This window comes from Pan troglodytes, chromosome 8 (genome assembly GCF_028858775.2).
Source record: "Pan troglodytes isolate AG18354 chromosome 8, NHGRI_mPanTro3-v2.0_pri, whole genome shotgun sequence".
Taxonomy (NCBI): Eukaryota; Metazoa; Chordata; class Mammalia; order Primates; family Hominidae; genus Pan; species Pan troglodytes.
In genome coordinates this window covers 78,986,081-78,999,182 of record NC_072406.2, presented here as the reverse complement: position 1 = coordinate 78,999,182, position 13,102 = coordinate 78,986,081, and the positions used below count along the sequence as shown (strand labels likewise).

The 13,102-nt window shown below is 37.7% G+C and overlaps 1 protein-coding gene across 7 annotated transcripts in view; it reads left to right on the top strand.

Annotated features, from left to right (window-relative positions):
- Window positions 1-13,102, top strand: part of CTNNA3 (catenin alpha 3) — a 1,849,205-nt gene that overhangs the window by 978,807 nt on the left and 857,296 nt on the right. The gene's annotated exons all lie outside the window — the stretch shown is intronic.

Here is a 13,102-nt window from a genome sequence, read left to right as displayed (position 1 = left end):
AGCGAGAGGAGTGAGACTTAAAAAACAACAACAAAACAAACAAATAAACAAAAAAACAAAGGTTTAGTAAGCAGATAAATAGAGCAAAAATATGTTTTATTTATAAAATGGCAGGAGAAAAATATTTGTTCATGTACTTGTAACACTTGTAACAATGCACTTGTTATTATAATAAAAGATCTTACTAAATTAAAACTGTGCTTATTAGACACGATTCTTCCTATTTAATAAAGTGCCTTAAAAAATCCATCAAGTACCTATCTCCCAATCTGCAATTATTATGGATCCACGAATGTCATGTCTGTGGTTGTATAATCTAGATTCTCACCAGGTTGACTGGCACCCCCTTAAACCAGATGCAAGAAAGTCAAGTTTCATTTTATAATGTATATGAGTGAGTGTGAAAGGGCCCTGAGTAAACTATTTGAGCCTGTTCCTTCAGTGCTCGCCAGTATGGTTCTTCAATGCAGTGCTTGTATTTCTCTGTTCTTTTTTTTTTTAACCTGTAATGTTCTTGCTGCATAATGTTAAATCGGTATTTTATGTCCCATGATTTCTAGCTAGTTCATTTAGCTCTGTTTCCCTGGGGTTGATGGAAGGAGGAGTTAATATCCTCAGCTGTCTAACAACAGACATTGAAAAAGATCACGCTTGTCTCGAATGTTACTGGCTCTCTGAGCCACACTGCAAGAAATATTACAGGCAACAGATAGTTTCATTTTCAATTTAGACACCCATTATTTGATGTTTACAGGCCATTCCTAATTCTGAGTCCAGAATTTATGATTTGTTCTGGCGATTATCATCACAGCAATCTCCTGCAACTGGGCTGTGCTTCATCGGGAGCTTTGTGCTGCTGTATCAGTCCTCCCTGGCGCCTGGAACTGATATATAGCACCCTGTCCAAATCACCCTGCTCAGAGAGGCTTAGTTTATGGCTCTCCAAATGCCCATCTTTTCTGATGGGTATGTCAGTTTGCACCCACTCACTGAGGGGGAACGTTGACCCTTGGGAAGGAGGGTGGTGGTCATTAAACAAATAAAAATCTAACACTTAAGATTCTGAACCCCTCTGAATCAAACTAGATGATATCATTGATTAAGTGAAATTTACTGAGTTTTGTTCAGTGCTAATTAATAATGAAACATAGATGTTTCCAAGTTTGACTTGTAAACCTAAGATGAAGAATAGCATATATATTTATTGAAAACATGGTAAAATAGTGGTATTAACAGCTTTGGATACATAAGTGTGTTTCAAATGGTTATTTTATAGATTCTTTTTGCATAGACAGTATTTAGTTCTGTCTCTCAGATACACGGGTGTTCTCCAGGCTCTGTTCAATAACATTAATTAAAGTTTACTGAATTACTTTAGAAATCTCTGCACATTGATTGTAGAAGAATCACTCACTAAATCTGCATTTTTGCAAGGATGTGGTGAAACATGTATCTATTATAAGTCCTGTAACCAGAATGATACTTCATTTTAAATCTTGCTGGTGGAAATGAAAACAAGAATATCTTTTGCTACCAATTTCTGCCGACTTCTGTGCGTTAGTTGTGGCTTGTCACTTGCCCCTCCTCCCCTTCGAACTACAGGAACTAGAACTAACAAAACTAGACAAGGGGATAGGTCTTGGTCATAAAGAGCCTTGCTACTCCTTCCTCCCTACATTAAAGATAACTTATTTAGCACTTCCCGGAGAGGAAGGAGAGACAGAGGCAGAAGGAGAAAGAGAAAAGCCCAATAGAGATAAAGCTGTGAATAAGTCGTCTCCAACTTCTGTCCAACCTCACCCCCTAAGTAAGTTGCGCTACCCAGACAGACCAGCGAACCAGGGGGTATTCCTCTAATAATATTTTCTCTTAGAGAGTAAAATAAAAATGCTCTTTCCTGTAGGGAAATACCACCAAGAGGCAATGAACACCACCAGTAGTAACATTTAGTACATAGTGATCAGATCTGATCGAGACATCAACACATCTGTTTCTACACGCCATCTTACAGAAGAGGAAACTGAGACCCATAGAAACTGTGTGATTCGCTTAAGTTCACACATCTAGGAAGTGGAAAAGTTAGGAGTAGGAATCGCCTCTCCTCTGACTCACTAAGTAGAGGTTTTAATTTTTTCTCCACATCAGTATTCTGCAGGAAAAAAGGAACTTAGAAAGATGTACTTGGAATTAGTCTTAGGAATATCACTTTGAATAGAGAAGGATTTTCTTTGAAGTTGCATTGTGAATTTTAAATTTGCATCATCCTGTGATCAGGGCTCTGAGTAAGTCTGAGACAGCGCTGTAGAGTTGGACTTTGCCCTTAGGTCGTCCTCCTTTTCATGCCCTTCTTTCCACTTAACTGACTTGAACACCACTGTCAGGCCTGCCCTCTAAGAATGGTCAATATTCTACATATTTCTTAACAAACTCTCTTCTTTCTACTGTATTTTCCCCCAATAATGCATATTTCATATGTGGGATGTTTCCGAGGTAGCTTTTGGAATTTAAAACTAAAATAACTAAGATGTTTAAAAAACAGGTAAAATGAAGTTATTGTATTTTTGTTTCTTGTCCCATTGATTTTATACAGTTGGGTAAATTATTCCCTTCACCCTGGCTGAAAAGTCGATCAATGCCCAAACTTTTCTAGTTACCTTCAGTCTTTTGTGCCAGTCCCTCTCTTCTAATCAATAACTAGAATATAACTGTCAAAACTTATACCTTGATTTCAATTGGGCTGATTTTCCACAGCTTAGACCTATTGTAGGTAGGAAACCAGCAGTTGAAAGAGAACTTAATTGCTCTTTATTATTTTTCTCCCCTTTGCTGGGGTAGAAGCAAGAGGAGGAAGGAGAGGTGAAGGGAACATAAAAGTTATTTCTAGCTCTCAGGTTTCTGAAGGCGGACTTTTCCCATAAACTTGCTGTATCAGTTAGGGTCCCAGCAAGAGAAAAAAAAACAGTGCCCCAAGCTGGTAATTTGAGGAGAGTATATTAAAGGGCCTATTTATATAGCTATGAACAAGGCTTGAGGGACTCAATAAGGGATAGAGCAAGACCCTAGGCCCGCAACTACAGGGAGCTCTGCCCACTCCCAGGCCTGTAGGATCAAGGGGAGGGAGTGGGTCATAGAACAAGACAGGGTGGCTGTAGGAAGAAGACTTCTGCCAGGAGTTGTGGTCTTCAGTAGACAGACACAACCAACTTACAGCAACTACCTGGAATGGCAACAAGAAAATAAATCTTTCAACCCTACTCTCCTCCTCCTTGCCTATCCCTTGCTTTGCACAAACTCACCTGAAAACATGGAACAATTTTTGTGATATCTGGGGTTTGGGGGCAGAGAGTGTGGTGAAAAAAGGTGATGAGTGGATCCAAAGGGGCAAATGGAAAAAATCTGGCACAGATAAAATATTAGCCAGGATTCTACAGATAAACAGAACGAATAGGATACATATATACATATGTAAGAGGAGATTTATTATGGGAATTGGCTTATGTGATTATAAAGGTGAAGAAGTATCATGATCCACTGTGTGCAAGCTGGAGAACTTGGGAAGCCAATGGTATAATTCAGTCCCCATCTGAGGGCCAGAGAACCAGGGGAGCCAATGGTGTAACTCCCAGTCCAAGGCCAAAGGCTTAGTACAAGGTTAAGGGGTGAGGGAGGGTGCTGGCATAAGTCCTGATGTCTGAAAGCCTGCGAACCAGGAGAGCTCTGAGGGCAGGAGAAGATGCATGTCACAGCTGGGGAAGAGAGAGCAAAATTGTCCCTCCTCTGTCTTTTTGTTCTATCCAGCCCCTCAACAGATTAGATGATGCCTGTTCACCTTGGTGGAGGCATTTTGTTCTTTACTGGGTCTATTTATCCAGATGCGAATTTTATTCTGAAAACAGCTTCAGAAATACCCAGAAATAATGTTTTACCAGTTACCTAGGTATCTTTTAACCCGATCAAGTTGATGTCACAGGTGATTTTGACGGTTCCTTGGAGGTCTGCATCTGACCTGCAGTTCACTTAATGTGAGTGATATCTTCTTCTGCAGCTGACTGCTTATTTATGAAATCCAGATGTTTCTATAACTCCTTGTAGCTTTTCTCTATTTTACTGATCTAGGCAATAGCCTTGGACAAAACAAACAAACAAAAAAAAACAAGGTGACCCCAGACCAGCTGTCTTTAGCATAAGGCCCATATCTGGACCATGAAAAATGCTCAAATATTGGAATTCATTCACCTCTTTTTCTGCTTATTCATCAGCAAGTAGCCGACCTCCTTTCACTAGTTAGATTTCTTGGGAGAGAGTTCACAAGTGTCCACTGAATCTCAGCTGCCAGGGACTTTCCTTTTAAATGTTCCATTGAAGTGTCTCTTTCTAGACTATGGAGTGAGAAAGTAGGGAGGAGAATGGGAATTCCAGATTCTTTATATAAATCCTCTCCAATAAACCTTCCCTAATCTCCACATGTTTTGACCTTTATACCTTTATTATGGATGTGAGGTTTTATTCAGAGCCAAGTAGTGGTTTTTGATTATTTCTTTTGAAAATCATTATCTTCGTCTGGCACAGAAATGAGGAATGCCCTATATGTATTTAGTTAAAGCTAAAGTTTTTTTAATGAAATAAAGAAGAATGGAAATTTTCAAATATTAGATGGAGATTTTCAAATAATAGAATCTGGCAATGGAAGAAAAAAGGGAGAGACTATCTTTGAGTAGAAGCCACTGGTGCCTCTCAAGTAATGCCATATAGATCTGTATTTCTTCTGACAGTATATAAGTTAGATCCTGTTTATGAGATTTTTAAAAATTTAAGATGTCTGCACAAATCAAGTTTTATAACAAATAATATTTTCAATAGGCTAAGAGGACTTGCTATAAAAGAATATATTCATGCATCCTATTGTAAAGAAAATTATTGCCTACTAATTTATCTTGAAGGAAAAATTTTTATATGCCAAGTTTCTTTAAAGTGGAGGCTTTAATTTAACTTTCTCACATGCTTTAGAATATGAAACTCTTCACGTTATGAACCTTGAAAGTGCTAATTTAGGAAAGAAATGATAGAAAATATTTATGTTAATCAGCAAAGAATACATCCATTGTATTCTTATTTTATGGTGTTAAAAATAAACATGTCTGCAAGACAGATTACAGTTCACGGTGAAAGTGAAAACAATAACCAGAATCATGGAAGTCTATCTGTTCTAAGTTTCATAGACTTTCCATAGCCATATGTAAAGGCTATGGAAATACTTTGACAGTCTATTATTCAAATGCCATAAAACCCACTGTTGGCTGAAGTTTGACATACTGAGTATTATTAAGCTATGAAAACCTGGCTTGGGAAACAGACTAGGAATTAGACTTAAGAAACTGGAGGAATGGCAGACAATAAAATTTTTACAAGATCAGTGGTTTTCTGATTCTCTATCTCCAAAAACATGGTGGAGACAGAAAAATTGCCAGAAAACGGTGATTCTATTTAAAAGCGGGAAAATAATTTATTTGGTCTATGTGTGTAATGCTATATCATTGCTTATTAGACTCTGGTAGTGGTTTTGAATATTGTAGACAAAGTCGTTGCCATATGAGCTCACAGGAGCTCACAGTGTAATCGACAGCATAAAATATTGCATTTCTCCACGTTCGTACAGACGCTTTTATATTAGCATCACAGCTGCTTTCTTCAGGGGTAGGCACTTTTCTAAAGCTGGCTGCTGGGTCAGGCATCACAAAACAAACAGGATTTCTAGAATGAGTCAGATCTTACTCCAGATCCTCTGATGGTGACTCAGTAAAAAAGTTTTGGAATTAAAATATCAGTAAAGACATAATGTGCAAATTAATCATTAATTGATATTGGAGGATTTATGAACTTTGGCCTAGATACCTATATTTCAGATATATGATTGACTCTTCATGGAAACACCTTTAAAAGACAAAGTCATAGTTTATATTGATACCTGTGAGTAACATCTTCAGAAAAATGATGTGATTTTCTTTTTGTAGTGCAAACCCATGAATGTTTATTTCATGTTTGGTGAATATCGGTTAAAATTCTGTATTCTGGCGTGAGTATCTCTGGTCTGAGAACACAGGCAACAAGCTGGAGCGTAGTGTTCTCAGTACTTAATTAGTTGTTTACTAGACTAGATACCAACAGAGAACTCTAATGCCACACACTATTAGAGTTCAGAGGAACCCTAAAGATCATTTAGTGTAATGGCCTCCTTTTATGCATGCTAAGGACATTTGAGACTGAGGACAAGAGAGGTGATTCATCCTAGTTAAGGTCAACCAGAGAGCTTATTTGAGAAACCCCATTTTCTGATTCACAGGTTAGATTTTTATCCTCATACCAAGTTTATATTGTACTACTTATAGGTAATAATAACAGCAGTCTTTGAATAAAAACACTGATTTAATAAAATATTTAATAACTAATAGGATGGATATTATTTTTGTTAAAAATACAAACACTCAATGTATTAATAATATAGCTTTAATATTACTTATTAGTAGAAGTATGGTTAACCGTTCTTCATTTATTCATTTTACCCACATCCATTAATTGAGTTTCAGGTGTTGTAGTAGATACAAATGACAGATTTAAGAAGTGTCAGTGTAAAAGATGAGGCAGAGTATAAATAAAAGATAACAAAAAGTCTCACAGATGTAGTGGAAATATATGAAGAGATTAATGAAAGAACAAATGAGATGATTTGTAATTTTAAATTTTTATAGCAAAATTGAGGAGGGTCAGAAAAGGTGATACAGAGAATGAGACAATTGAGCTGAGTCTCAGATTGTGAATTAAGAATTTTCCTGTTGAACAAGAAGAGATGGGGGCATTCCAGGACAAGGCTGGTGTTTGAAAAAGCACAGGGAAATCAGCCAGTTGGTTTAGTTCAAGAAACCCAAGTGTGACATTGGTGACACCAATGATATGTCTAATAATAACTGCTAACATTTCTTGAACCCTTCCTATTTGCCAGCTTTGTATACCCTTTATCCTTTTATTCCTTACAACAACTTTGTAATATAGTTTTTATATTATCTCCACTTTATGGGCAAAGAAACTAAGACTTTGAGGATTAAGTCACTTGTTCAAAGACATAAAGCTGTCAGGTGATGGAGCTGATTAGAATACAATTTCAACTGGCTCCACAAACTTATTTTCTGCTCATTATATTTTATAAATACTTTTATAAAGCTTACATAACAGATATATTGAGTTTAAGTTACAGTGGCTTCAAGTTGTCATGGTATGGTGGCTTAAGTCTGAGATGGGACACAGTTCTACCTGACACATAATTTACTGTGTGTCCTCCAGAGGCAGGGCATTTAAATTTACTGAACCTCAGTGTCTTCACATATAAACGTGTGTAGAGTTATTGTGAACAGCAGTTGAGACAGTACGTGTAAAGTACTTATTATATGTGGTAGACATTTGACACAATGTTGTTTCCCTCTCACTGACTTCCAGACCTACCCCAGCAGGCATCTACATGGGGATGGCATCTTACTTTCCCAAACAATACAAAACTTCAAGACATTTGTAGTCTTCATCCTACTTCCTCTGTTAGCTAAATCATTCTATTCTTATATGGTTAATTTTTAAAAACCTCATTTCAAAACTCAGAGTTAATTTTTGGCTTGTTTTAGTTGTACTTTCACATTATAGACCTTATTTCTGACAGATCAGTTAGCATGCCCCATCAGGTGTCTTCCTGACATGCCATTCAGTACAGTGGTATTCTAGAAGGAGAGATTTCATTTTTCTTTCTTATGCTTGTCTGTTTGTGTGTCTTTCATGCCTGAAAAATGTAGACTAGAATCTGTGCCTGTGCTATGTGCTAAGCATAAACTATTTTTCAAGCAATTTCTTTAGAGAAGAACTAAGTTTAAGGGTATCATATTTCATCTTTTACCATTAAAAGGAAAATGCATCATTTTAAAAGGTTGAATAAAATGGCACACATTTACAAAACAAAAATAAAACATAACAATAACAACAACAAAAACAACAACAACAAAAAAACATTTTCCTGCTGCTTGAATTCCACACAGGGCTCCTCTGCACTGATTTTCATTTGACTATGAATTAGATAAATTTTTATTTGCTTTAAACCTCATCTCTTAGTGTTTGAGGCTTCATAGTTTATAGGGTGAGCATCATGGCCTCCCTATTTCAAACGTCTCCTTTTATTTTCAGCTTCGTATTACACACACATGTTTTGACATATTTTCAATGGCTGTTTATGCAAGAAATTGTGCAATAAAAGTAACATATTATTCTACAATTCTTCCTTTTAGAGAACATGGCCCTTTCATAGAATTTTAAAGTTAGAAAGGAATATAGAAACAATTTGGGGCAAATATTCATTTTATGGGTTTGGAAATTAAGGCCCAGAAACGTAATGGGATCTGCCAAAACCTTATCCAGTCTTCTATTTCTCTATTTATTTAACAAATAACTGTTGAGCCCCTACTATGTGCAAAGCACTGTGCTAGATCCTTTGAGGGACAGAATATATGTAAGATATTTTTATATTTCAAGGATCATACCATCTAGTGAGAAAGACACATTCAGGTAAGTAATTAAGCATAGGACAAATACTAATGAAATGAGCTCTTTATGAGCCCTTCAGCAGTTCCCAGGCTGAAATCATCATCCTTGTGTTGACCTGGCTTTCTCCTTGAAATGACAATTTCAGTTCACAACTCCATCATCTAGCCAGTTGTCACTGCTGGAAACCAGGACATCAGCCTAGATTGTTCTCTTTCCTTCACCTGCCAGCATCTGCCAGTCATCCTCCTACCCAGGTTACTCATACAGAGTCCTTAAGTCTGTGGTTTTTCTTTATCCTGACTGCCATTGCATTAGTTTCAACACTGTTCATCTCTCTGTGGACTATTACTGTGACCATTTAATGCTTCTATTTCTGCTTGTCATCTCCTCAAATCCATTGTGCAGACTCCACAGCCAGTTTGATATAATGGACTGATTGTATCATTCATTTTCTTAACTTCTATGACTCCCAGTTGTCTATAGGATTAAGCTCATTTCTTGGCATAGCAAAGACCTCCAGGATCAGGCCTCTTCTAACAGTTTTACTACTAACCAAATAATCTTTAAGGACCTTTACCTTTGCTCAGGCTATACCTGTCCCTGATAAGCTTTTTCTCTTCTCTTCACCTGGCTGACTTTTATATATCCTTTAATACTCAATTGTTACCTACTCAAGAATCCTTCCTTCATCATTATTGAGAGTGCTGCTCTCATCAATCCATGTGTTATCCTAGGTACCTCTATAAACTACTGTGTTTATGTCTATCACTAGATTTGTGCACCTGAAAGGCAGCGACTAGTTCTTAGCATAGTGTCCCGCATATAGTAGATGATAAAGATTTGTTGACTATGTTGAACTATTTATTAAACCAAGTGTTATAAAAGAAGTATAAGAACTATAAGAAAGTATCATGGAAGAGAGTCATTAATTGCAAATGAGAAGATCAACAAAGGCTCTATGTAAAATTTAGTAACTGAGTTATACCTTGAAAGAGGTCCATAACCAGGCCAGGTGCAGTGGCTTATGCCTGTAATCCCAGCACTTTGGGAGGCCAAGGCAGGAGGATCACCTGAGGTCAGGAGTTCAAGACCAGCCTGGCTGACATGGTGAAAACCCATCTCTACTAAAGGTACAAAAAAAAAAAAAAAATAAGCCAGGCATGGTGGTAGGCACCTGTAATCCCAGCTACTCAGGAGGCTAAGGCAGGAGAATCACTTGAACCCAGGAGGCATAGGTTGCAGTGAGCCAAGATGGCACTACTGCACTCTAGCCTGGGCAACAGAACAAAACATTTGGAAAGAAAGAAAGAGAAAGAAAAGAAAGAAAAGAAAGAAGGAAGGAAGGAAGGAGTCCATAACAAGAAAAGTAAGAGACAAGAAATGAAAAGAGAGGTATTTATACTAGCAGAGTTCTTGAGTTGTAATCATATTGCAGAGAATAGAAAAGACCCATTAAGGTGTCTTATTAGTGGTTTAGTAAATACGGAAGTAGATTATATGAGGCTTTGAACACAATGATCAAGACTTTGTTCTTAATTTCATCAGTAGGGATACAGTGAAGGGTTTTAGAGCAAAGGAGGGACATAATCAGACCTTATGTTTCTCCACTAGGGAGTAAGCACTTTGAGGATTGGGATTTTTTGGTTGTCTATTTCTTATTTACTATTTTATTTTATTTATTTTTATTTAAATGTTTTTTGATATGGAGTCTTGCTCTGTTGCCAGGCTGGAGTGCAGTGGCGCGATCTTGGCTCACTGCAACTTCCGCCTCCTGGGTTCAAGCAATTCTCCTGCTTTAGCCTCGCAAGTAGTTGGGATTACAGATATGCGCCACCATGCCCAGCTAATTCTTGTATGTTTAGTAAAGATGGTGTTTCACCATGTTGGCCAGGCTGGTCTTGAACTCCTGACCTCAGGTGATCCACCTGCCTTGGCCTCACAAAATGCTGAGATTACAGGTGTGAGCCACCGCACTCGGCCCAGAATTTTTTTTTTTAATGAAGTCTTTCTTGGCAGTTTGTTTACAGATGAAGAATGTGACCGCTTTCCCTATACAGTGCTGACCTGTGCCATGTGAGTGTCTATCTGCCTGACACTCCTCTGTAAGTGGTCCCTTTTCCATTAGCAGGGATTTGCTGACTTAATAATGGCTTCTGTCAAGGATTTCTTTAAGGAGCAGTCTCTTTTCTGAGCACTCGGGATATAGGCAGGTTCTGACTGTTATCTGCCGTTGTGTTTTAATATCCTGCCATTTCCATCTCTTGTCTCAGAACACAGAATTCACCTTTAGTCCGAGCTCATTGATGATTTGTTAAGGCTTTGAAAAAAGAAGGAATGAGGGCCTTTAAGCAGGACGGGGCTATTTCTCCTTGCCTTATTTATTTTTATGCTATGCAAAAGGAATAAAGAGGCATAAAATGGCTTGACTGAAGCCAAATAAATCTAGATAAATAGAGCAAGGATCCAATAAAAAGCCGGAGGTGAAAAAGTAGAAAGGTGATTGTGGTTGGGGATAGGGGATCAAGGGAGAAAAAAGCAAGAAGGGAGACCTTTAAACTTCCTGTCATGATAGGGACTGTTTATTATTGCCTAGACAATGAAATGTCTTTGACCCAGTGAAACATTTTAAACTAGGGTTAAGCTCTGGGTAGAAATTAGGGAATAATTTTTATAGTTCCTATTGAATCTCTTTGTGCTGTCACCTCCTGTCATCCTTTATTTAAAGTTTGGTATGCTTCTGCTGCTAGCTCTGAGAAAGCTGACATCTTTTAGTTGTTCTGATGAATCACACCACAGAAGCTAGCGGGTTTTTACAGCCAACACAACAGGAGTCTCCCATATTATTCCTGATACTGTGTGTGTGTGTGTGTGTGTGTGTGCGTGTGTGTGTGTGTAGGAGGTCTCTTTGTCTGTCCCACTTCTGCCTCTTTTTTATTATCTCTGCTTTCATGAAGTGGAAAGCGATACAACCAAGAGCAAACACTGCATGAAGCTAGAGAATAAGGGCTGGGTTCTTTAGGTAAAATTATAAACTGTCTGAGAGCTCATTGTGTATCTGTTTATGCCATTGTCCTGTATAGTCATGAGTTAGCTCTTCATAATTCCCCACTGCTAGCATAGAGAACGCTGAGTAGGAGCTGTGAAGGTAGCCACGACTTTCATCTGTGTAATTGCTGCCATTGCTTTGATATCCAGAATGTTGTTAGTGCTCATAGAAATAACCTAACCAAATCTCTCCTATTTCCCTTTTCTTACTTCTCTCTTCCCTAGACACAGTTTCCATGGTGTACACATTCCACAATCTCTTTATAAGAAACTAAAACATGGTAAAGACTTACTGGCCTTCTACTGTGTCTTCCTATAGGAGGCAGCTGAACATATGTGGTGCCAATTTTTGGCTGTCACAGTGCGCCAGATTTGGTATTGAATTTAGCAGACCTGGGTCCACGAATGCCAGATATCTTGCAGTGTATCGAATGATCTCCAATGATGGTCATTTTTCACACTTTAAATATCAGTAACACTGCTGTTGGGAAAATATAGGTTGACCTGAGTTTGAGGTAGATACCAGCAACCTCAGCTCATAGAGAACTTTAGCTGTGCCTTGAGAGCTAAATGCTAAAATCTCCTCCAGAGTCTCTAGAATGACACCTTCCTGGAAAACAGTAGGCCTCTAATCAAACTATGTTGTGTTTTGAATTAAATTGCTCATTTATAGTCTAGTCAACTCTATTCGATAAGTCCTATGTAAGTTACTATCAGGAATAGAAAAAAAATTGAGATATATTTGCCAATATCAGGATTCTAACAGTATCATAAGGGGGACGCACATAAATAAAATGATTATATTGAAAAACACTCAAAATGCTGTTGGAAAAAGGAAAAGTGAGAGTTTACTTTTGAGCAGGGTTGTTGGAAGAACTCCCTGTAGAAACCATGAGGAGTAGATAGGACTTCAGTAGGCGTTTTAGAAGATGATCTCTGAAATCAAAGGTACATTATATGTAAGAACTGGGGAGAAGAGACAGAAAATTATAGGAATATTGCTACTGTAAAGGAGAGTATATAGCAGTACATAAGAGTAAAAAAGTAGGTTAGGACAGAGGATAGAGAGTTTTTAAATTTCTTGTTAGGGAGTCCACTGCAGGGTATGGGTTTATGCATGAGTTTAGTCATTGGGGAAAGTGTCAGACATGCTTCCTCGTGGTTTATACTTGGCCTCAGTGTCCTTTTTCATTGAGTTCGTGCTGTAACCCCCTTCAGTTATCAGCTGCTTAAACTTGCCTTCCTGATTTTCAAGGTCTTCTCTCAAGATCCCTTTTCAGTTTATTAATTTAAACAGCAGCAATTTTCCTAGAGGTGAATCACATAATGATTTCTCCAATCTCTTTTATGTGAGATATCACTGCAAAAAGTATGATTAGATTTAATCCAGTTGTCTTGCACAAAAATAATATGTAGAAAATACCAACCAAGGTGACTCTCTATGTGCTTAATAGCCTAAAGATTTAGGTTAAGGATATAACAG